Source organism: Dipodomys merriami, unplaced genomic scaffold, assembly GCF_024711535.1.
Source record: "Dipodomys merriami isolate MVZ:Mamm:240054 unplaced genomic scaffold, mDipMer1.0.p SCAF_1495, whole genome shotgun sequence".
Taxonomy (NCBI): Eukaryota; Metazoa; Chordata; class Mammalia; order Rodentia; family Heteromyidae; genus Dipodomys; species Dipodomys merriami.
In genome coordinates this window covers 96,735-124,066 of record NW_027202821.1, presented here as the reverse complement: position 1 = coordinate 124,066, position 27,332 = coordinate 96,735, and the positions used below count along the sequence as shown (strand labels likewise).

General features: G+C 36.6%; 1 pseudogene; it reads left to right on the top strand.

Moving 5' to 3' along the window:
- Positions 1-8,238: 8,238 nt before the first annotated feature.
- On the top strand, positions 8,239-9,492 carry LOC138826724 (vacuolar protein sorting-associated protein 37A pseudogene; annotated as a pseudogene).
- Positions 9,493-27,332: the final 17,840 nt, after the last annotated feature.

Below are 27,332 nucleotides of genomic sequence, written 5' to 3'. Positions count from 1 at the left end.
AAAACCTTGATAGTGAAGCAAGTATTATTATAATAATACAAACCTCTGAAATCAAAATATTGTTTCCAGTAGTTAAAATAAATTTATAACAATATATTATAGTGATTAGCTATTATAGGAAACATTTCTACATATATCTACACATATGTAGTCATACATATATTTATAAATGCTTAATTACACATTCGTATTGTATGCACAAGTTGTATTTCTTTAAATCTTTCCTGGGTTCTCTAATAGATTTAACATAAAAATTCATAAGAACCTGGCCAAATTTTTCACAAAGTTTCTACAATATTAGTATCACAATTCATGTACATTTTTTCATTTTAAAACTCAGGTATAAGCATTCCAAACATTCCTCATTTTTCATTCCTCAGTTTCGATCTTTTGATATTATTAGAATATTCAACGTTGGTTCTTCGAATGCATGGGCCCTGATGAATCCCTTCAGGTTACTATTTTATCAATATAAGCAATATATTTTTTATTAATAATAGGTGATTCATAGAGAGTGATACCATTAATCTCAAAATGACCTACTAATGAAGAAAGACTGATTGTCTTCTGAACCTGTACATGAAGTTCATAAAAAGTAACCAGATAGATGACTGGCTTCCATATTTGAAGAATGGAGTATAGATTAAGTGAAAGAAAAAAACAAATCAAATAAATTATTATTAAATATTATTCTTAAAATACAAAAAGATAAACTATATTAAAAATAAATGTGTACAGATATGTAAATGAGAGAGACATATTTATATGTTGAGAGCAATGAAAACAATATATGTGATAAATTATTTGAAGAGACAATGGAGGATTTATTTAAAAAGAGAAAGAAAACTGGATTCCATAAAAATCTTGAAGTTTAGGGAAAGAAATTTTTATTGAAGATACTATTGAACACATGATGATATACAGAATTCAAAAATAAGGGAATTCGCTTAATTGAAGAATAAAGCAATTCTAGTTATAGTAGGCTATTGTGGTTTTTCCTTCTTTCACTTCCTCCTCTTCATTCTCTACTTCCTCCTCCTCCACTTTCTCCTCCTTTTCTTTCATTGTGATAATGTCTTTCTCTTGCACTCTACCACTTGAAACAAATCGCAGTACTTTTGTTTAATTTTGTCTATTAGATAGTATCATTAACTTTGAAATAGTCTCCAGTCATAATCATCCTGATTTTCCCTTCTGAGTAGTTGTCATTAAGACATGTATGACTATGCATGGCTATTTAAAAATGTGTAAATAGGTAGTTAAATTTGAGACTCCTTTCTGAAAGGAATGCAAATTGCTCAAGAAATAAGAGCAAAAATTGAAAATGCTTTTGCATCAAATTAAACAACTTCTGGACATCAAAGCAAATAAGCATTCAAATATAAGGAAAATCTATAAAATAAAGAAAATGTTTTCTAGCTATTTGTCAAGTAAAGGACTATACTTTAAAAAATTTCAAACCAACTGAAAACTGAAGAAAAGAATCCAGTTTGTAGCTGGACAAAATAAATGATCAGACAATTCTCAATGAAGCATATGTGGCCAATAAACAGACAAAAACCTCAACATCCTTTGTCATAAAAAATTGAAATGATAAAGATATTCCATCTCACTACAATCAGAATGGCAATCATTAAGAAAACAAGCAGCACTAATGTGAGGTGAATAAAATATAAATCAGTGCAGCCATTGTGAAAAACAGTATGAAGAGTCTTCAAAAGACTAAAACTGCTATATATCTTGCTATAAAACTCCCAGGTATGTATCCAAAGGAATATAAGTAAGCATTCAATAAAGACACAACTGAACAGTCATGTTTATATTAGTAATATTCAGAATAGCTGAACAAAAGAACCAGAGTATGTGTCTATCAGGCAACAAATAATTAAGATAGATGATAGATGGAAAGATAAAAAGTAATATATTGGTTAAATAATGATCTTTATTGAATCTTTGTACAACATATGCATATATCACTTAATATACATATTTTTAATTTGTCAACTAAAATTAACAAATATATAATGAGGAAATTGTATACAAATCCAGACTCAAGCTGAGCCATATGTACTGAATATGTAGCCACAATGAATCAAAAGCATTTAAGAAATGAGAAAAAAGTGAATATTTGGATACAACACATGTTTTCAGGAAGGAGACAAGGGAGAACAACGAATAAGAGGTAAGAATGACAGAGAAAGAGAGACGGACAGACAGACAGACAGACAGACAGACAGACAGAGACAGAGAGAGAGAGAAATGTGAACAGAGAGACAGCACCAGAGAGAGATGGAAGGGAGGGATTTTCCACTTGTTAAAAGTCTCAGCTTTTATCTCCGTTTTTGAGTATCCCAGTTTTTTGGAAAAAATAAAAAATAAATATTCAGAAATGAAAATACCGACCAAAAGAGAAATATAAACAACCTGTGGAAAATTCTTTCCCTTGTCCTTCGCAAAATAGACTATAATTACAAAATCTGAGTAAAGCAATTTCTCCTCAGTGGATATTTTTAAAAGAAACAGAAATTATAGGATTCATACAGCGATAATATTTTAAAGTGCTAGAGATTCCCGCAAAACAAGTACCAGCTGATAATGGGATGAAAACTGAGAAGATCTTACAACATACATGAAACAAGCATTGGAATATTTTGCCACTCTGGGCAAAGTGCAAGCCTACTGAGAAAGTCACATGAAAGAAAAGGGATGGGCAAACAGAAAGCATAGTAATATGACTTAGAAAATGACAGATATTAGTCAAAAATTCAGAAATAAAGCCCAAACCAGGAAAGATAAAGATAACAATCGAACACACTAGAATATTAAGGAAAAAGATAATGGTAAAGTAATGAAAGACAAAGTTTCACCTTGGTTTTAGAAGGCATAAAGAAAATGAAAACAATAGAACAAAAATTCTCCTGAATTTATAAAAGATATATAAATGCATACTGAATGTTTACAGTATATCAGAGGAAAATTTACCGACTGCACTCAGCAATGAAGAATCTTGCATTTAGCCCTCTAATTATTGTTTAGACTATAACAACCGTATATTGATAAGCAAGTAGAGGGATAAGAAGATAATCTGTTGTGATCTCCAGCTAAATTTAGTCAGGTGTAGCTGGCTGGTTTCAGGAAATATTCCCTCTGGAAACATGTGCTAATAAAGTATACATAAAATATCTGCTTATTATGCTTATACAGTTATTTTATAACATATTATACTTAGATAAGCATAAAATTTATGCATTCTAAGAGAGCTCCATTATTTCTAGTAATACATAGTGTTATATTGTTTATGGCTTATTATTGCTTATTGCTAGTTAGTACTAAGGGAAAGACTCACACATGTATCCATTCCCTAAAGGTGCAGTAAGGAAGTCAAACAGAAACTCTGATTACAGAAATTGGGCTGGGACTGTAGCTCAGTGAACTTAACATGCATAAAGCTAATGATTCTACTTCCTAAACTAAATCAGATAGATGTTATATAGAAAAGCAGATGGACATGACAACTTGTACTTCTCATTGTTGCAACAGGTCCACCTGTATCCTTAAACAACTGGTTTTTGCCCATCTCCTCCACAAGTTATACTGACATCAAAAATAGTGAAAGCAGGGGTTATACTGTGGGGGAAGGACATACAAAGCAACAAAGAGATAATCTTATAAATGCGTTAGAAACACATGCACGAAAGAAAAAAATCATTAAAATACACATCTAAGGGTTCATTTTCCTGACATCACATTATCTGACCTTTTCCGCTTGCACTGTCGGTGCGGGGGGGGGGCGGGTAAGGGAGAGAAGGAGAAGGTTTGGGATTGGGTGGGAGGGGGGGAGGCTGGGAAGGGATGTGAAGGGTAAACAAAGGAAGAGGCTGCAATGCTTGGTAAGAAATGTACACATTATCCTGCTCATGTAATTGTAACTCCTCTGTACAGTATGTTCACAAATAAAATAAAATTAAAAAAAAAGAAAAGCAGATGGAGAAGGACAGACAGACAGTCAGATAGATGGATGATAGGTTTTTTTTTCACAATTTTGGGAGCTACAAAAGTAAATATTACTTCTTGCTCTAGGCTGTATTAAAAGGGTCTGTTGTGGCCTTCCTTTTCCTTGAATTCTAGATTACTATCATTTTTCTGTTCTGAATTATTTTCAATGATTATCTCCTTGTCCAAACATTCTTATTTATTAAGGAAATTAGGCATATTATATTAAGCTACTTCTTTTTATTTGATATATATTTTTATTGCAAAGATACTGTACAGAGGGTTTACAGTTACATGAATATGGTAATGAGTACATTTCCTATAACTAGGCTCCTTCTAAATGATATAATTTTGAGCCAATTAACTATGAAGATTCCACTACCAAAGAAATTTCCGTGAGATTAAAATCTACATACATGCAAAACATGCAGTTTAGCCATGTCACAAATAATAATAACAAGAACTACAACAACAGCAATAATAAATACCTCTTGAAGCAGGTGATATTAAGACAAAATCATTCTTATCAAACACAGAGGGAAATCTGGGAAATACGAAGCTGGCCAGCCTACCTTGGTCTTTCTCTGTACTTTCTCTAATATATTCAAAGTCCTGTAAGATATTTCATCTCCAGATTTGTGCTCCTTGTTATTTCCTTATTTTTTCTGTGTTCACAGATTTTTGATACTAAATTTTGTCTTGGGCATCCTTAAGAATCCAACACTTCAGACATGAACATATGTCCCTCAAGGATGCCTACAAACGCTGTGTCTCCAAGACCATGCCAAGTCTCTAAAATTCTATCTGAATAGACTATGGAGATTCAAAGTATTCCTTTGCTTCAAACCCCTTAAAATAACCGTATTTTACTATTGTCATGCTCTACTTTTGCCAAATAAGTATCAAGTGTCATAATTCTTTGGAACAATTTCCTTTCCTTGTTGTAAAAGCTGACAGAAAAAATTCAAGTTGGAGAATACTTTTAGATTTAAGAAGTCTAAGACTGTGTTCATGCAAGCTTCATTTCTTAAGCTGGGTGGTAAATTTTAAAATTCTCATTAATCTTTCTGAAGCCAAGTTCTTTCTAAATAAGAAGTAAAGCATATAAAGGATTTCTTTGGGGGGGGGGCTTGTTGTGGGGCCTGAACTCTGATCCTGGGCTCTACCACTTGAGCCACAGCGCCAATTCAGGCTTTTTTCTTTTTACTTATGTGGTGCTGAGGAATCGAACCCAGGACCTCATGCATGCAAGGCAAGAGCTCTACCACTGAGCCACCTTCCCAGCCCCATAAAGGATTTCTTAAAAGAAAAAAAAGCAGGCACATTTATTTAGAAAGAAAAAAGCAGGCACATTTCATTTTAAATTTTAATAAAGCCAGAAAATTTTGTTTCTGAAGTTCATAGCTAAAATACAGTGCTTGGGATTAAATTTATCAGTAGCAAATGTGAGCAACAGTAAAGTACACATGTCTATAATACCTGTCAGGAGGTGGAAATGTGAGGATTTCAGCTCAAAGCCAACCTGTACAGAAATGTCTATGAGACTCATCTCCAATGAACCAGCACAAAGCCACAAGTGGTTTCCCTTATTTGCAACAACTAGAATATGTCTGAGACAAGCAGAAAAAGGTCAGATAAGATTATGTTAAAGGAAATGAATGCCAAGATAAGGACACAATTGTGTTTTTTTTTCTTGCTTGCTATTGCTTCTAATGTATTTATAAGGTACCATGTGATTTCTTTGTTGCTTTGTATGTCCCTCCCCTATGGTATAACCCCTGTTTTCATTGTATTTGATGTTGGTATAATTTGTATAGGGGAAGGGAAAAACAAATTGTTTAAACAAGGATATAGGTTGACCCATTGCAACAATGAGATGTACAAGAAAACAGGGAAAACAAACTTTACAATTTAGGTGGGGGGAACGGGAGAGTGTAGTTGTGGAAGTGGGAGGGCAAAACAAACTTTACAATTTAGGTGGAAAAACAAACTTTACAATTTAGGTCGGGGGGAACGGGAGAGTGTAGTTGTGGAAGTGGGAGGGAAGGGATGGTAGGGGAAAAAAAAAGGAGGAGACAACAATGATTCAGAAGCAATATACTCATTACCTTGCTCATGTAACTGCAACCCCTCCTCTGTACAGTGTTCTCACAATTAAAAAAAAACTTATTTAAAAAAATTCCAGAAGTGGACCAGTGCCTCAAGTGAGAGTATCACTCTTGACTAAAGACGCAAAAGTGCAGTGCCTAGATCCTAATTCAATCCCGAATACCTGCGCGCGCGCGCGCGTGCGCACACACACACACACACACACACACACACACTCATCTCTAAACAATGTAGTATAGAATATGAGTCAAATTTTACATGATTTGTGAGTCTGTGGGTTGAGGATATCTTGGATTCATTTGCAGGCTTTACACATATTCTGCAGAGAAAGCCAATAGAACCTTTGTTCAAGGTATATTTTTGCTCTCATCCTATAGTATTTTTGCAGAAAAAAAATATCTGTACTTGATTCCAGTGCCCTGCATCTTGTATATACATTTTTTCTAATTTGGGAAGGGGAAGGAAATAACAAAATGCTGAAGTAAGGAAAGAGCTTGACCCATTGTAACAATGAGATGTACAAGACACTATGTTAAAAATGAACTTTACAACTTTGGAAGGGGGTGGGAGGAGTTGTGGAATTGGGGAGGGAAGGGATGTTAGGGGCAAAAACAAAGGAGGGGGTAACAATTCTGGTTAGGAAATGTACTTACTACCTTATTCATGTAACTGTAACCCCTCCGTACAATATTTTTACAATAAAAACATATAAAAAGAATATGTTGGTAGCTAATTTAAAACTGTCCAAGCTTACTGCATTGTCTGTGGTTGTGTAAACTTGTTCAAGCACTTTGTAAAGTAGTATGGAGGTTCCTCAAAAGACTCCACATAGAGCTCCCCTTTGACTCAATTTGGGACATTTACCCGAATGATCAGAAACAAGACCATACTAAAGCTATCAACACAACTATGTTTATTGCAGCATTATTTACCATAGCTAAGATATGGAACCAACACTGATGCTCCTCAGTAGATGAATGGATCAAGAAAATGTGGTATATATACACAATGGAATTCTATGCCTCCATCAGAAAGAATGGCATTGCCCCATTTGTGAGGAAATGGACAGACTTGGAAAAAATTATATTAAGTGAAGTAAGCCAGGCCCAAAGAAACATAGGTCCCATGGTTTCCCTAATTTGCAATAACCAGTGTATGTATTGAGTCAAGCAGAAAAAGACAGATAAGTTGAAGTTAGGCAAAATGGACCTCAAGATAAGGACTGAAGTGTTTTTTCTTGCTTTCTATTGCTTCTAATGTTTTATAAAGTGATTTTTTTTTCGGTTGTGGGGCATGAACTCTGGGCCTGGGCATTGTCTCTGAGATCTTCAGCTCAAGGCTAGTGCTCTACTTATTTAGCCACAGTGCTACTTCCAGCTTTTTCTGTTTATGTGGTACTGAGGAATTGAACCCAGGGCCTCCTGCATTCAAGGCAAGAACTCTAACACTGAGCGACCTTCCCAGCCCAGGGTGATATGTTGTTGTTGTTGTTGTTGTTGTTGCTTGGTGTGTCCCTCCCCCACGGTATAACTCCTGTTTTCACTGTAGTTAATGTTGGTATAATTTGTGGAGGGGAAGGGAAAAACAAATTGTTTAAATAGGAACCCATTACAACAATGAAATGTACAAGACATTAAGTTGAAAAATGAAATTTACAACCTTGGGGAGGAGTCGGGGGACTAGATGGGGGAGAGGGGGTGTCGCAGCAGGGATGGCAAAGGGAAACAAAGGAGTAGGCAACAATGCTTGATAAGAAATGTGCTCATGGTAGGACGAGGCCAGGCACGCCGAGCACAGCCAGGTTACAATCTGACTGGCTAGCCAGTCTGGAGCACCTGGGCCTCCAAGGGTAGGATCCTGGTTGCTTGTGTCCTGATTGACAATTTACCTCTCTCCAGCTCTCTCCAGTTATGTCATGGTCCCCCAAACCCGGAGACCAGGAACCTGGTTTACTTGGTAAAAGGCGCCGTTGGCTTGCCCCACGGCCTGCCCCTCTGCTCCCCCCACACACACACAACCGGACTCGAACCTTGGGTACTTCAGGCCACTCCTCTGTAGCTGGAGACCTGCCGGGCAGCCTCTGGGAGAAGCAGGCCCAAACCTTGTAGGCCCTCCTGCCCCAGGGACGCGAGGAGGATGAGCTGGCTCTTTCCCCTGACCAAGAGCGCCTCCTTCTCCACAGCAGGGTCCCTGGTGGTGGCCTCACCAGCCTCCAACAGCAGAAGCAGTGCTTGATCGAGTCCCTCCGGAACTCCCACTCCAGTATAGCTGAAATACAGAAAGATGTGGAATACAGATTGCCCTTCACTGTAAACAACTTGACAATTAACATTAATATAGTACTTCCTCCACAGTTTCCTCAGGAAAAACCAGCAATCAGTGTTTATCCACCAATCTGACATCCTTTAATGGATAAACATGAAATATATGTTACCTCTCAATTAGTAAGCAATTTTACAATACACTCAGATCTTGGAAAGATTAGCCAGAGTCTGTTGGATGAGTTTTGGAAGAATTCTCCTGTTTTAGCTCCCACTTCAACAGCATTTCCATACCTGTATAGTAACCCAGGTGGGCTGCCTCCTTATGCTTCTTAGGGTTTTCCATTTCTTCCTGCATATCCTCCTCAAGAAGCTAACAGAACATAACTTCTTTGTTACTGACACTGCTTCTTCTTCAACAAGTTATACAACAGCCAAGTCTGCTGCTCCTACATTTGGTGTCCTTTCAAGTCTGCCATTGCCTGTTCCCACAATGGAAACTTCAACACCGATAAGCCAAAATGGTTTTGGGTACAAGATGCCAGATGTCCCTGATGCATTTCCAGAACTCTCAGAATTGTGTCACAACTCACAGATATGAATGAACAAGAGGAAGTATTACTAGAACAGTTTCTGAGTTTACCTCAACTAAAACAAATTATTAATGACAAGGGTGATTTAGTAAAAAGTATTGAGGAATTAGCAAGAAAACTCTCCTCTTGGAGCCCAGTTTGGAAGCCAAAAGGCAAACTGTTTTAGATAAGTATGAGTTACTTACACAAATGAAATCTACGTTTGAAAAGAAGAGGCAGAGACAACATGAACTGAGTGAGAGTTGTAGTGCAAGTGCCCTACAGGCAAGATGGAAAGTCGCTGCACATGAAGCTGAGGAAGAATCTGATAATATTGCTGAAGATTTCTCGGAGGGAAAAACTGAAATAGATGATTTTCTCAGTAGCTTCATGGAAAAAAGAACAGTTTGCCACTGTAGAAGAGCCAAGGAAGAGAAACTTAAACAAGTGATAGCAATGCACAGCCAACTTCATGGTCCATTACAGATTTTCCTGAAAACATGGACCGCCAAGAGAGAAATGAGACATAAAACTAAGTACATTATTTTAGATTTAAGGTTTGTAAGTTGGCATTTCATTGAAATGGCTGAATTCAGATGTACTCTACATTGTTTAAAGAACTGAGATTGTTTTTTATATAGATTAGAATGATTATGATCTTTGCTTGGAAAATTTTTCTGCAGTATTTGCACTAAAAACGCCTATTTATCATTGATAAATCCTGTCCTTTTAAAATTTCACTGCTATTCTTATAATTAAATACCTTATGCATGTGATTTTAGTTTTAATATTTTATGAAAAGTACTTAATCTTGTACTTTTAATTTGAAACTGCCTCATTTCTTTATCAAGAATGATATCTTCTTTAGATTATTTTCCTCTCAGTAATTTTTAAGTACTTTCAGCTATGGAAAGATACCCACACCCTCTCTTTTTCTTTCTTTTTGAATAAAACTTTCAAAAGCAATTTGTTTTTAAATATTCATAATACCAGAAAATATCAAACCTGCCAATGTGCCAGATATATACCTATAACATATAAATATACCTATTATATATATATATATATATATATATATATATATATATATATATATATATACCTTAAATAAAAAAATTCAAAAAATGTCTTAATTACATTGCTCATGTAATTGTAACCCCTCTGGATGGTATTTTCACAGTAATAAAACTTTTAAAAAATTAATTTAAAAAAATTTAAAAAATATCTCTATGGAAACCTAATCACCTTTTTAATCCTTTCACAAGTCCTCTAAACTGAATGATATATTTTACATGTTACTCTGCTACCCCTGCATATATTTTATTGTCCTAAGGAAACTCTTTAAAAGATAGTCTATTGATTGATATTTTGTGTGTCAACTTCCCAAAATATGTTCTGCCCTCAATCCAACTAAAAAATTCTCATCTTCATCTTCCTTTTTGAAAAGTGAACACCTGTCATTTAGATAAGAATCAATACATGATTTCATTCACCAGATATTCAAACTGTCATCTCAGTTGTCAGGAATAATAGAGTTCAATCAATATACTCATTTATTCTAGATCAAACTCTTTGATACATTCTCATGGCATTGATAACAAAACCAAGCATCAACATATATGACTTTATTTCATCTCATGTTCTCTCTGGAATGTTTAGAAAATTGTCTCTTAAATGTACAGCCACAGAGTAGCTATATTTAGTTGATTAATAAATTATTTTATTTACTAATCTATTTATTTCAGTAATGGGACTTGAACTCAGGGACTCAGTGTTATTGTTCCTTAAATTTTATGCTCATGGCTAGTGCTTTACCATTGCAGCCACATAAGTGTCTTACAGATTTACATGCCTGTGTGGGAATCGAGTCATGATCTGAGATGTCAGCCTCCTGAGTGGCTAGGACTACAGGTATGAGCCACCAGTGCCCAGTTTTATACTTAGTTTATTTTAAATTAGATTTATTCAGAAAGGCATCTAAGCGAAAATGCTATTTTTAATATTTTAAGATCCAAACTACCTCCAGAGTCCTCTCCTCATTGTTGATGGACTCATTTGCCCAGGGATGACTATTATTTGGGTCCTTATAAGAAATTTATGACAACATGTGAAAAGAAACAAATTTGTAATTTTATACTGGAAAGTCAGAGTCTAATTTGCAGGACTAAACATAGTGAATACTCTCCAGCTGTGAACGCGTGAAAACTATAGACAAGGATGATCAAGAATGGCCTCAGCTAGGATTCTAACCAGTGAATTCGAGGCTAGTAACCAGGGCAAATACAAGGCTTCATGGTTCAAATTTGATAATGAACTCTAAGGGGAGCAATGGACAATCAGCTTCATCTAAAAGACTAGCTGGGAGTGGGATTCTGCAGACGTTGTTGGTCATGAGCTTTTCCAACCTAATAGGGATTGAGATTTATTTACACATAATCTCTCCAGAAGAGGTCACTAACACCATGACTGTCCATTCATTGAATTGTGTCACACTAAACAATGTCATTTCATCAAAAGTGATTTAGAATTACCAAGATCATCTTGAAAGACATTTAAGATGACTCCTTTCTTTATTCCTTCTGAAAAACTTTGATGGATGAATCTGGGAAGATGAAGGACAAAATTCACTCACTTTTGAGGCTGGGAAGGTGGCTCAGAGTGGTCGAGTACTTGCCTCCAATACATGAGGCCCTGGGTTGGATTCCTCAGCACCATATAAACAGTAAAAACAACAACAACAACAACAACAAAAACAAAGGCCAGAAGTGGCACTGTGGCTCTAGTGGTAGTGTTCTAGCCTTGAGCTGAAGAGCTCAATGACAGTAACCAGGCCTAGAGTTCAAGCCCCACAACACACAAAGAAAAAAAAATCACTTTTTTTTGTTATTGTTCTCTTATGCCCGACAATGTTTTCTTCTCATAAGAATTTTGTTGAATATGAGATTCTAAACTTCTCTTTCTGTTTTAGTTTTGCTCTATTTTGTTATGTCTTTCTTCCATACTTTAAATATTCTCCTCCATTTAATTGTTGCTTGGAAAAATATAGAAGATTTTGATAAAATCTTTATCTTTGTCCCTCTGAAGTAAGGCTCCACTATGTGTGATTTTTCTTTCTTTTTTTAAATTTAATTTAATTTTATTGTAAAGGTGATGCAAAGAGGCTTTATAATTCCATAAGTAAGGTAGTGAGTTCATTTCTTGTCAAGCATTTTTACCCCTCCCTCATTTTTTCTTCCACTTTCCCTCTGACTCACCACAGCTAAGAGACATTGTGTTAGAACCAGACAGTCTTTCTTTTTCTCTTAAAAATATATTTTATTATTACTGTTCAGCTAATACACAGATGTATTGTACAGGTAATGTTATAATTATGTAAGTCAGATAATAAATGTATTTCCTTTTGAACTCTGCCAGCCATTCCTTTGCTCTCTCCCAGTTTTTCTCTCCCATCCCTACTCACAGTTTCAGTTTAATTTAAATTTAAATTTTATTGTCCAGGTGTTGTACCTAGGGGTTACAGTCACATAAGTAAGTTAGTTAGTATATTTCTTGCTAACATTTTACTCCTGCCTTCATTTTTCTCCTGCTTTCCCTTCCCCCAAGCCCTCCCCCAAAGTTGTACAGAACATTTCCAACATACGGTTTTGTGAGTATCACGGTTGAATTGGTTCTCATCTTTGTCCTTTGACTCACCATTTTTGTTACCCTTCCCTAATTGATATAAACATTTATACAATATCCAGGGTACCAAAATCAAATACAGTGACAACAGGAATTATACCATAGGGGAAAGTACATGTAAAAGAAACAAAAAAAAATCCACATAGTACATTAAAAAAGCAACAACAACAAAGAAAAACCTCCTGTGCCCATATCTTGGGATTCATTTTTCTTAGCATCATCTTATATGATCATATGTACATAGCTATTGAGCTATTCTGTTCATCTGCTAAGATTATCCTAGATGTATACTATTTATTACACATAAGGGAAACCATGGGACCTATGTTCTTTTGGGTCTGGCTTATTTCACTTAATATGATTTTTTTCCAAGTCCTTCCAAATGGGACCGTGTCATTCTTTCTGATAGAAGCATTGAATTCATATATATCTTCTTTTTGGTTGGTCATGGGGCTTGAACTCTGGGCCTGAGCACTGTTCCTTAGCTCTTCAGCTCAAGGCTAGAGCTCTACCACTTGAACTACATTCCACTTCTGGTTTCTCTGTTGATTTATTGGAGATAAGAGTGTCAAGGACTTTCCTGCCCAGGCTGGCTTTGAACACAATCCTCAGATCTCAGCTTCCTGAGTAGCTAGGATTATAAGCATGAGCCACCGGCACCCAGCATATATCACATTTTCTTGATCTATTCATCTATTGAGGGACAGTCAGTTCATTTTCTACATACTGTCTAATGAATACCACTGCTGCATTTGTTCTCCCTTTGTCCCACCTTTTCTGTGCCCCCCCATCCTTCAAATGACAAATAAAGGAAAATAACAAAAACAGCAGCATCAACACCCAAAATCTCATTTCCATCTCTTGGAATTCATTTCTTTAAATATTATTTTATAAGAACATGTGCACATAGTGATTGTTCCTTTTTGATATGCTGCTATGAATATCTGCCAATGGTCTCACTGTGTGGTGGGTAACTTTTTTATTTCTGCTGTTGGTGTTCTGCCATTAAAATATGATTTTTTAAAATATTTTGCTTTGTTTTCTGTAAGCTTCTGGAATTTCATATAAATTTTGTTTAATTTTCAACTATTATCATTTGATCAGCTGTTCTGGCCTTTGTATTCTTGTTTCTCTGGTATTCATTATACATATATGATACCTTCAATAATTATCACATAGATGCTGAATATTTTATTTCTTTTAATTCATTCCTTTTTCTATCTCCTCAATTTCAGATTGGTAACTGTCTATTGAAAAGTCTTTAAGCTCACTGATTTCATATGTATTTTTCCCACTACACTGATGAGTTCATCAAAGTCTTTTGTTTTCTGTTTTATACTAATATCGTCAGTGATATTTTAAAAATTCTTTCTAATGTTACTGTCTCTCTCCTTACCTGTATGTTTAATTCATGATGTCCAATTTGTTCACTCCATGTAGTAATTATGATTATATAATTCTTTGAAATTGTCAGTCTGAAAATTGTTATATTGGATTAAAAATTCATACATATTTTCTGAACCTGGCTCTTAGTGTCTCTTAAATTTTTGTAAAAAGACAAATACATCAAGTACATAGAATACAAGTAAAAAACGCCAGTAGTATGAGGATTTATATTTATATGGCTGGGCATTAAGATCTATTTCATCTTTGCTGTACTTGTAGGTATTAAAAGTTCTTTACTTTTTATATTCTTGTTTTATTTATTCCCCCCTGCTGGATTTGGGGAAAATAAAACACCTTGCTGTTATATAGCCTTTGTTATATCACCATCAATCACTTATACCCAAACCCTGTGGTAGGTTTGAAAGGTATCTGTAAAGATATTTGCTTTGTATTTTATACCTAAGTTTCTCTTGCTTTCCGTTTTCCTCTGTTTTCTCCATCCCAGAACCATCACCCCAGTCTCTCTCTTTCTCTTTCTCTCTCTTCCTCTCTGTCTTCCTTTCTCCTCCAAAATTTTCAGTTTTGACTTTCCTAATACATGACAGAAAGGCAAGAAGAGGCTGGGGTTTCAAACAATCCTTTCCCTATTTCAAATCACACAATAGTGGCACCGTTTTTCTTAACCAGAAGCCCATTCTTGCCAAGAACAAGATATTTTGGGAGCATCTCTTTTCCTCGGATGTCAGAAATTATTAAAATCTGAGCATTGTGATGGGAACTTGTCAAAACTCTTACAGGTAAATTTCATAAAAATATATCTTCATTACTCCCACTAAAGAAGTTTCTCACCAAGTTGTAACTGAACCTACTTTTCACCCAGTGTCTAGCAAATTAAAGATGTTATTGTGTGTGAGAGGAAACTGAGTTAATTTGAACATGGATTACCCCAACCTATCTTTGTGTTAACAATCCATCCCAAATGTATTATCATGCACTGGAGTTAATAATATATGCAATTTATAAGGATTAACTGCAAAGGCATTGAAAATCTGAAAATGAATCTGATTTTTAGATTTAAAGGCAATTTCTAGCATATTAAACCTGTGCATGTTCTTAAACATCATAAACAAATGAAGCATTCTACATACTCACGATACATGTGTGAGTGATATGGGGGCAATATTGAAGTAGACACAAGCTCACAGGAATGAGAAAATATCATCATATTATCCAAATTACACAATGAACCCTGTGGTAGCTATCTACCCACATATTCTAATAACAATATCAGAGGAACTTCATTAGGAAAGTCTTTTTTTATGTCGTGCTGACCAATCGAACCCAGGGCCACAGGCATGCAAGGCAAGCACTTTACCACTGAAAAAAAGAAAAAAGAAAAAAGAAAAGTCTTTTTTATGAACTGATAAATTTAAATTTTCCCTTAAACTTGATGATGTTTTAACTCGTGGATCTACATTACTAAAAGTTGAAAAGTTATTAGCAAGCAGACCTACCTGATGTGACATTTTACAAATTTCTCTGCCAAAGTTTTCTATTCTTTGTTATAATTGACATCTTGCTGTGATTCCCATTACCCAGTGCAGAAGAAAGTCATTTGTGGATAAACGCAATAAAATATACTTATCGAATTTTGTTCCCCTTTTTTGAACCCAGAATTCATCATTATTGACTGGTGCATTATAAAATTAAACTAAAACTAGGCCACAGTGGGTCATGTTTTCATAATGCTAGGTACTCAAAGGCAGATATATGGAGGAGGGAAGTTCAAAGCCTGTATAGGAATAAGACCGCATGACTCTCCATCTCTGATGAACTAGCAAAATGCTTGTGATGGTTCTAGCTATGAGCCTCAGCCATGAACAATAAGGCTGAGTCAATGTGATTTTTTCTAACGCATTTATAAGATTATTTCTTTGTTGCTTTTTATGTCCCTCCCCTACAGTATAATCCCAGCTTTCACTGTATTTGATGTGGGTATAATTTTTGGAGGGGAAGGTGAAAAATAAATCGTTTCCATAGGGATACAGGTGGAGTCATTGCAACAATGAGATGTACAAGTTGTTATGTTGAAAACGAAATTTACAACTTTTGGGCGGGGGGGGAGGCAGGAACGATGGGGGGGCGTTGGGGAGGATGGGAAGGGATGGGAAGGGGAAATAAAGGAGGAGTCTACAATGCTTGATAAGAAGTGTACTCATTATCTTCCCATGTAATTGTAATTCCTCTGTACAGTATTTTCACAATAAAAAAAATAAAGAAAGAAAGAAAGCTGAGTCAGAAATTAAGTCGCTGAGCTCAAACACATCCATCATCACCACCACCACCACAAGAAGTGATACCAGACAGAATACACCATGTGTTCTTACTTTATCCTTGAAATGTGATCTCTGACTACAGGTGATACTACCATGATATCAAAACTTACTGAGTTAACCAGATATGCTTTATTTGAAAAGGTGAAGTATTTCTTCTACATCTGTATCAACTTACACTTATTGTGTGTCCAAAAATGGGAATGATCACGACTTTTACCAACTTGAAAATGGTCTCTATTTAAAACCACTGGAGGATTTCAATGCCCAAATTTCATAGAAAAAGAACATGGAACATGCAGAAAATATGTTCAGAATTAATCCTAGCATCTCTACTTCATTTACATTCTGATGACCATAATATTCCACAAAGTCTAACAGAAAAGCTCAAGAGACACATCTCCAGTTAACCAACACAAAAGCCAAGAAGTAGCAGTGTGATTCAAGTGGTAGAGCTACAACTTTGAGTGGAATATCAAAAGTGATAAAATCTATATATGATCTTGGACAAGAGTCCAGGCCTTGGTGATGAATATGACATTGACAAATGGATTTGCTATAGACATATACTTGCTAATAGTTTGGAAAGTTTTGTTGTTGTTGTTGTTAACTTTCAGGACTGAAGACTTTCCTCAAATAACTATGGTTCTGATTGCAGCAATATTGATAGCTGATTTTGTGATCTTGGATGGGGAATTCAATGTTCCTCTCTAATGATATATTCAGTTTACCAAGACTCTTAGGAGAGGAAATATGAAACATCATTTAATAAGAAACGTTATTTTTTCCAAGCAATGTTGGGTTCATTCCTGTTATCTTCAGTATTCAAGGAGGCCGAGATCTTAGGATTGTGAGTTGAAAAGTTTGTGAGATTTTTATTCCCAAATAGCTACTTTAAAAATCCAGAAGTGGATTTTTAGCTCAAGCCTCAGAGTGCCAGCTTTAAGTGAAAAGGCTAAGAGATTATGAGACACTGAGTCCAAGCACTAATACCAGAAGAACAACAAATAAACGAACATCCTCTAGTATTTTAAACCATGGTAAACGTTCTCACATTCTAAAACAGTCCCTAAATTCTGACACTCTTAAAACAACATCTTCAACCCTTAAAAAAAGTAAAAAAAAAAAAAGAAAAGAAAACTTTAAATTTTATAATAAATTTATGTAAAACTTGTAAATTTTCTTGACCAACTGTGTTCTAGTCTCTGCCCAGGCCACAACACTGCTTAGATCTCCTGGCTTGCACTTGCACTATATCACTATACATACGTACACACACACACACACACACACACACACACACACACACACACACACACACACACACACACACACACACACACACACACACACATATATATATACATACATATATACATACATACATATATATACACATATACATATATACATGGATTGTATAAATGCTCTCTATCTCTCTATATATATACATAAACATGGGGTGCTTGCAAGATATTTAGTATATCATGAACAGGCACCAATTTCCATTCTGTACAGTCTTCAATCAGGTTCTAAATGACCTAATACTAAAGAATTTGTTTTCTGGAAAATAGACCAGAAGAGAAATGCCTTAAAATTATGTTTTAAAAGACTTTATTAAATACTTCTGTGCACTAAAGCAGTCGTTAATCTTCATAGTATTGACCCTTGGCTAAAAGTGTCCTGGCTGCAAAGATATAAGACATGGATCTCCATTCTATCAGGAAATGTAAAGCTAAGAGCCAGTCTTAATAGTCCTTAGAAGACAGATGGCTTTGGATGGTGTATCAGTCACAGATTAGTCAGGGGAAAGAATCCACCCAGTAATTTAAACAAGAGGGAAGTTCAATAGAAAGAACTATGAACTATAGGAAAGTATTGGGGTACTACAGTGTTGGCTTATAAAATAAGAATAACTGCAAAGAATATAGACACAGAAATGTAGGAGAGAGAGCAAAGCATTGTGGGCTCACAGAATGACAAAGGAGTTGTTATGGCTGGGCTTTTGGAAACATACTGTCTGGCTGGACATTGCTGTGGTTTTGCAGGTGACTGGAGATGGCTAGAAGTGTCCTCCTTGGTAGGGAAGCTGGGTGCACTACAAGAGCTTGTCCATGAGAACCCAGAATGAACCCAGAATGTGAATACAAAACACTCTGTGTTGTATCTTGCACCTTCTGTAGGCTTTCATCTAGGAATTCTGAAGTGAAACAACTACGTGAATGAGGAGCTCCTTTGTGGAATACAGTGCTGGTTTTATATCGTATGTGTGCTTATGACTGACTTTAGCCTGGATATTTACAGTCCCTGGTCTTCAAATCCCCTTTATGGTAAATAGTCCCTCCTTTGTATGAGAGTCCACGCCAATGACATCATCAGTGTTTAAAGATTTGAGTAAAACTTAAAAGAAATCTTTACACACAATTTTTTTCATGGCAATAACTTTTCTCAGAACCAATGACTATTTTTAAATGTGTTTCATAAGTATTTTTCCTCAATTAATAAGTTATAATTTACAAAAATAAAGTAAGTGACGCAACCAAAGGTCTGAAACCACTTGCATTCACATCTATGAAAGCAACAGTAATAAATCCATCTATCCAGGTGGGTGAGATTCAGGAAGGAAACAGAAATAGAGGAAGCATCTTTATAGATATCATAAAAGTCTTACTTCATGTGTATGTGTTTAGACCTTTTTATCTAAGATTGTATTCACTGATTATAATTTCTCTCCATTCCTCTCTTTCACCCTCTCTCCCTATTTCCTCCCCACCCTCTCTCATTCTCCCCAATCCCTTCTCTCCCTGTCTCCTTTCTATTTTTTTTTGTTGAAATAGTTATTATGCAAGTCTTACTTTATGGTTGTGTGTTCAGATATTTTTCTCTTCTAGTCTTTTATTCATTGATTACCATTTCTCTTTCTCAACCCCTTACTTCCTCCCTCTTTCCCTTCCTCCCTCTTTGCTGTATCTCTCTCTATTTCTCTCTCTCTCTCTGTCTCTCTCTCTGTCTCTCTGTCTCTGTCTCTGTCTCTGTCTCTGTCTCACTCTCTCTCTCTCTCTCTCTCTCTCTCTCTCTCTCTCTCTCTCTCTCTCTCTCTCTCAATCACTCACTCTCTCACCATCTATTCCTCTCCCCCTGCCACCATTCTTTTCTTCTTCTTGAAGACATCTAAAAAAATAGACCCTGTCTTGGAAATTTGTAAATTAATGACAAGTTTCATTTCGCATCATATTCCTCGTCCTCAACCTTCTCCTTCCTCCTCCTCACCGTTGTTGTCCTCCTCCTCCTCCTCCTTCTCCTCCTGCTCCTCCTGCTCCTCCTCCTCCTCCTTCACCTCTTCCTCTTCCTCCTCTTCTTCTCCTTCTTCTTCTTCTTCTTCTCCTTCTTCTTCTTCTTCTCCTTTTTCTCCTCCTCCTCCTCCTCTTCCTCCTCCTCCTCCTCCTCCTCCTCCTCCTCCTCCTTCTTCTTCTTCTTCTTCTTCTTCTTCTTCTTCTTCTTCTTCTTCTTCTTCTTCTTCTTCTTCTTCTTCTTCTTCTTCTTCTTCTTCTTCTTCCTCTTCTTCTTCCTCTTCTTCTTCCTCTTCTTCTTCCTCTTCTTCTTCCTCTTCTTCTTCCTCTTCTTCTTCTTCTTCTTCTTCTTCTTCTTCTTCTTCTTCTTCTTCTTCTTCTTCTTCTTCTTCTTCTTCTTCTTCTTCTTTCTCCTCCTCTTGTTCCCACCACCCCTTTAACAAATAACTGATTAGAATTCATGGTCTTTTGCTTGCTAGGCAGTGCTCCACTACTGAGCTATATCCATAAGTAATTTCTAATGTTTAAGTATTCTTCACTTAGGGATTCAAAACTTTTGCACAGGTCAGAATGGACCTTAATTCCTCTTTTTTATTGTGAAAATACTGTACAGAGGGGTTACAATTACATGGGCAAGATAATGAATACATTTCTTATCAAGCATTGTAGCCTCCTCCTTTGTTTACCCTTCCCATCCTCCCCCCCCTTCCACCAATCCTCTTCCCTCCTGGACCTTAATTCTTCTACCTGAACTTCTCATTGTGAAGACTACAAGCATATATTCCCAGGCTCAACTGTTTTGTTTTGTTTTGTTCCTTGAGTCAAAGTCTTTCTAACTTTGTACCTAAACATTCCTGTAATTTCAGAGGGAAGGATTTCATTTTTGAAGGCCAAGTTGGATGAAAAAAATAAAAACAAGTTAACAAGCTCTCCTCTCAACTTAATTCACACTTAAAGACTATAGTGGTATGCAAATACAATCCCACCTATGAAGGAGATCTACGGCTTATATAGAAAAATTGTGATCCTGGCCTACGTAAAAAACAGAGGACCGAGGGAGTCTGGGAAGATGGCGGAGGAGAAGCTGGAGTCTAAGTAAACTCTCGCATAGAAAGCAGTTTTAGAGTTCTAGTGAACAGTCCTAAGTCAGAGAATTACACCAAGTGTGCCATCACAGGACAGAGAGTTAGACCAGAGAAGGAAACCCAGGCAAGGAGACACTTCTGAGCCCTTGCCAGCAGCCGCCCCAGCAGCGGCAGCTGTGGCGGTGGCGGGCGAGCGCAGCCGCCAAACCTGAGGAACAGAGAGTAAAGGACAAAGGAGGCAGAGGCAGCAGGCGAGCAGATTCTACTCATCACCAGCAAGAACCGACAAAGAGCAGACATCTTCATCCTGTAGTTTGCAGTCTAGAGACGACCCAGGAACTAAGACTCGGCATGAGTAGAAGCCTGACGTCCTCACTCTTTCTCAGGGAGCAGAGGAGGGAAGGTCCCCCTCCCCCTCCCCAGCACCGGTGATCTCCATCTTGGATACCGACAAACCTCGGCAGATCTGCTAGCTCCAGCTCAGGCCTTGGAATAAAACGAGTCATTTAGCAGGTCAAAGAACTTAACGGCAGCATGACCTACCAGACTCAGCTCCACCCAGGGAAAAGTCACCCAGCTCAGGCGCCAGCCTGAGGAGTGTGTTTCTTCACTGGGTAATCATAGCCAGAGGCTGCCCCTCCCTCTAGAAGCCTCGACAAGCAATTGAAAATCAGTAAACAGAATCCCTGAGATTGGCTCCAGGCTGGGCTCTGTGAGGTTTTCACAAACCAGCCTCAGAAAAGTTACCAGAACCTAGACTCATCACTGCATCCCCCTCTTTTGTGATACTAAAAGCAGATCCGTCTCCCAATGAAATAGCCTGGGAGGAGGATCACAAAATCCTGGGTAAAGCAGAGCATTTTATTGCCTTTTCGAACAAACTGACTTAAGAAAAAAACCAAGCCACAGGACCACAAGCAGACCAGAGACTCCAACAAGAAGCTGGTTACAGACACAAGGAGATACAGGATTTTTCCCACACCTCCAAAAAAAAAAACAATGAAGTTTTTCTTTTTTTTTCTTTTCTTTTTTCTATTCTTCTTCGTCTTCTTTTCTTTCAGTTTTTATTTTTGGTACCTTATATAAAAAAAACTTTTTTTTCTTTGCTAAAACTTTTTTCAATCTTTAATCTTTGCCTTTTTTGATAAAAAAAAATTGTCTTCCAGTAACATTCTTTTCCTCTTATAATTTTTATTTTGGGGATATGGGAGTGTACATTTTTGCTTTCTTTTTATAGTCTTCTTTCTCTTTTTTTTTCTTTTTAAATTATTTTTTGTTTTTTGTTTAGCTCTACAGAACTTCTCATCTTTTTCTTCTTCCTTTCTTATCCGTTTCACCTTCTCCTCTCTTTCGTTATTATTTATATGACTTAATTCTTGTCTTCCACATCCTCTGATAAACCCCTATTTGACTATTAGACCCTATCCCCCATTGTGTACACATTTAATCCACAAATCTATTACGCAAGTCAAAACCTCTAAGAATTAAATTCCTTAAAAGCAGTACTACCTCTTTATACCGATGTAATATTTTAAGCATTTTTATTTTTAAATTTTTCACATCTCCTTTATATACCTCCCCTTCTCTCAATAAGTTCATGTTCTTATCTAAATAGATTGTTATTGACTCTACATAATTTTATTAATTTCTACCTTTCTATTTGTTCTGGTCTCTTTTCTTTTCCCTTCCCCTTTCTTTTTTTTCCTCTCTCCATACTTTCATCCTACCCAACTTATTTCCTGCTATGAGATTAAGACTTAGTTAACTCTCCCTGAGCCTCCCCACATCAATCTATTCCTATTTTTTACCCACATCTCTTCCTAACCCTAATGATTTCTGGTCTTCCAAATTCTTCTTTGCGTTTCATAGCATATTAAGGTATAGTTGTTTGATGTTGAATAGATGTATCGGTTGAACTAGATTGTATCTGTAGACAATTGACTGTGAAAATTCAGACTTGGGTTGATGCTTGCCTTAAGATAGTGTTCTAGCACAAAACTGGGGCTATTTTCATCTCAAATGGGCAGAACAAGCCAGAAAAACACAAGTAAAATGGTAAATCCGGGTATCTCAATTCCCAATCCCAATAATCAGGGGAAAGAACAAATAATGAATAATCCAGAGGAGAATTCCCAAATAGCTCTACAAACACTGCTGGCAAACATGATAAATCAAAAGATTGAAAGCATACAAAGGTCTCTGTATGAGCGTGATAGGGAGAGAGAGGAGGAATTCCAAAAGTTTATACAGCAATATCATAAGCATGAGGAAGCTACTCAAAAGCCCATACAGGATTTGCATGAGCAGCTTGAGAATACTCAGAGAGAAATACAGGAATGGAGTGAACAGGCTGAGAACACTCAAAGAGAACTACAGGAATCCCAGGAACAGGAGGAAGCTTATCAAAGAGTAATACAGTAATTGAGAGAGCAGGAAGAGAATACACAAAGATCACTAAAGGCATTCATGGAATCCATTAACAAAGAGCTGAAGGAAGTCATGGAGACCACAAAGAGAATGCTGAATGTAACCCAAAAGAAGGAATGGGAGTCCAAGGAAACCATAACCAATCAAATAAGTGATCTGAGATTAAACACTGAACATCAAATTAAGGAAGTAAAGAATTTCATACAAGATCTAAAACAAAGCTTCAATAAAGAACTTGAAGCCATCAAAGCTGACCAATTAGAAGGAAAAGGGATAAAAAACAAAGTAGAAAGTCTTGACAGCAGGTTTGACCATGTAGAAGATCGAAACTCAGGGACTGAAGACAGCCTAGATATTATAGAGAAAAAACATACAACCATCCAAGACATGTCTAAGAAATATGATAGATCTATCCAACACTTGGAAGACACCATCAGAAGAGCTAATCTAAGGATAATGGGTGTAGAGGAGCACCTTGAAACAGAAGTTAATGGTCTAGGAAGTTTGTTTAACAGGATCCTAGCAGAGAACTTCCCAAATATGCAAAAAGATAGGCCTATTCAGATACAAGAAGCTTTTAGAACCCCAAACAGAACAGACCAGAATAGGACATCTCACTGTCAAATTATAATCCACACAGGATCAACTCAGACCAAGGAAAAGATCCTTAAAGCTGTCAAGAAGAAAAGATTAATCAGCTATAAAGGGAAACCAATTAGAATCACCTCAGATTTCTCAGCAGAGAAAATCAAAGCAAGAAGAGCGTGGAATGATGTATGCCATGCCCTAAAAACAAACAACTATCAACCAAGAATACTGTACCCAGCTAAACTCTCCTTCCTAACTGAAGGCCAAATATAAACCATCCATAGCAGAGAAAAATTGAAACAAAACATCTCCACCAAACCAGCCCTACAAAAGATTCTTAAAGATGTCCTACACATAGAAAACCAACAAGACCAAAATAAAGGTCAAGAAACTGCACCCAAACTGAGAATGCAAAAACCATAGGAAGAACACAGTTTTTGCAAGCCCCAAGAAGGTGTATAACATGGCAGGAACTCCCAAATACCTCTCAGTCCTATCTCTTAACGTTAACAGTCTGAAATCTCCAATTAAGCGACATAAACTGTCTAGTTGGATTAAAAAACAAGACCCTTCTATCTGCTGCCTGCAGGACTCACATCTTGCCCATAAAAACAAACACATTTTCAATGTTAAAGGCTGGAACAAAATCTACCAAGCAAACGGCTCTCCTAAACAGGCAGGCGTTGCAATCCTAATATCAGATAAAATAGACTTCAAATTAAAATTCATGAGAAGAGATAAAGAAGCTCGCTACATACTAATTAAAGGATCTCTCCTTCAGGAGGATATTAGAATTCTAAATATCTATTTGCCAAACAATGGAGCACACAAATTTATCAAAGAAACACTACTTTCCCTCAAATCCCATCTAGATCCAACAACATTAATTGTTGGGGATTTTAACACACCACTCACCCCACTAGATAGATCAACTCGGCAAAAACTCAACAGAGAAACCGCAGATCTAAACACCTGCATAGATGAACTAGACTTAAAAGAAATCTACCGGACATTTCACCCAGCAGAATCAGAATACACGTTTTTCTCAGCAGCACATGGAAAAATTTCTAACATAGACCACATTTTAGGCCACAAAGCAAACTTGTCTAAGTTCAGAAACATTGTAGTTATACCTTGCATTCTCTCTGACCACAAGGGAATAAAATTAGAACTCAAAACCAAAAGCCACCAAAGAAAGTCCGGTATCACTTGGAGGCTGAACAACACAATGCTGAATCATGAGTGGGTCATGGAGGAGATTAGAAAGGAAATTCAAATGTTCATGCTATTCAACAAAAATGAACACACAAATTACCAGCTCCTCTGGGACACAGCAAAGGCAGTACTCAGAGGCAAGTTTATAGCTATGAGCTCCTACATCAACAAATTGGAGAGATCTGAAACTAACAATTTAATGACACATCTAAACCTCCTTGAAAAAGAGCAGCAAGATAAACCCCAATCCAGTAGTTAGAAAGAAATAATTAAAATTTAATCAGAATTAAATGAATTAGAATCCAAAAATCTATAGAAAGAATCAAAAAAACAAAGAGTTGGTTCTTCGAAAAACTTAAAAAAATTGACAGACACTTAGCAAATCTTATCAGAAAAAGAAGAGAACACACCCAAATTAATTAACTCAGAAATGAGAATGGAAACATCACCACGGAAACAACCAAGATTCAGAACATTATAAGGGAATACTTCTCAAAACTTTATGCTAATAAGTTTGAGAACTTGACAGAAATGGACCTTTTCCTAGCAAATATTGACATGCCAGAACTAAACCAAGATGAGTTAAACCAGCTTAACAGGCCCATATCAAGCATTGAAATAGAAACAGCAATAAGAGACCTCCCAGCTAAGAAAAGTCCACGACCAGATGATTTTACAGCGGAATTCTACAAGGGCTTCAAAGCAGAGCTCACACCAATACTCCACCAAAGCTCAGTACCAAACATATTCTATGAAGCCATCATAACCCTCATCCCAAAACAAGGGAGGGACTCATCAAAGAAAGAGAAATATAGACCCATTTCTTTGATGAATATTGATGCAAAACTTCTCAACAAAATTTTGGACAATCGACTTCAACAATTCATCCACAAAATTATACACCACGATCAAACAGGATTCATTTCAGGGAGGCAAAGCTGGTTCAATATACGCAAATCAATTAATATTATTCATCACATCAACAGGAGAAAGAATAAGAACCACATGGTTATCTTAATAGATGCAGAAAAAGGATTCGACAAGATCCAACACCCCTTTACGATGAAGGTTTTGGAAAAATTAGGAATCCATGGAACATTCCTCAATTCAATAAGGGCTGAATATGACAAACCTACAGCCAGCATTATACTTAATGGTGAAAAACTAAAGCCATTTCCTCTTAACTCAGGAACAAGACAAGGATATCCACTCTCTCCACGTCTCTTCAATCTAGTATTAGAATGTCTAGTTACACCAATAAGACAAGATGCAGACATAAAGGGGATCCAAATAGGGAAAGAAGAAATAAAACTCTCCCTCTTTGCAGATGACATGATCTTATATTTAAAGAATCCCATAGACTCCACTTCCAAATTACTCAAGCTGATTCAAAACTTTGGCAAAGTAGCAGGTTATAAAATTAACCCCCCAAAATCAGTGGCTTTTCTGTATGCCAACAATGAGAAACGTGTGGCTGAAATTAGGAAAGCAACTCCATTTGTAATAGCCCCACAAAAATAAAATACCTAGGAATTAACTTAAACAAAGAAATGAAGGACCTCTATGATGAAAACTTTAAAATCTTGAAAAAGGAAATCAACACAGAACTTAAAAAATGGCAAAACATCCCATGCCCCTGGATTGGAAAGATTAACTTCGTGAAAATGGCAATACTTCCCAAGGCTATCTACAAACTCAACACAATACCTATCAAAATTCCAACCCCATTCTTCAAGGAAATAGAAGAGGCAATCCAAAAATTCATATGGAAAAACAAAAGACCCCGAATAGCAAAAACGCTCCTCAACGGAAAGAACACTGCTGGAGGAATATCAATACCAAATTTCAAACTCTACTATAAAGCCTTAGTAATGAAAACAGCTTGGTATTGGCATAAGAACAGACCTCAGGACCAATGGAATAGAATTGAAAATCCAGAAATGAACCCACAGACCTATCGCCATCTACTCTTCGATAAGGGATCTAAAACAATAGAATGGAAGAAAGACAGCCTCTTCAGTAAATGGTGCTGGCAAAATTGGTTACCTACTTGTAGAAAACTAAAGCTGGATCCTTATATATCACCCTGCACCAGAATCAACTCCAAATGGATCAAAGACCTCGAAGTCAAAGCAGACACTCTGAAACCTTTACAGAATGGAATAGGAGAAACCCTAGGTCTCCTTGGCTCAGGCCGAAATTTTCTGAATAGAGACCCGGAAACACAACAAATCAAAGAAAGGTTGGACAAATGGGATTGCATAAAGTTGCAGACCTTCTGTATGGCAAAGAACATAGCTAGCAAAATCAATAGAAAGCCCTCAGATTGGGAGAAGATCTTTACTAGCCATACAACGGACAATGGTCTCATATCTAAAATATACTAGGAACT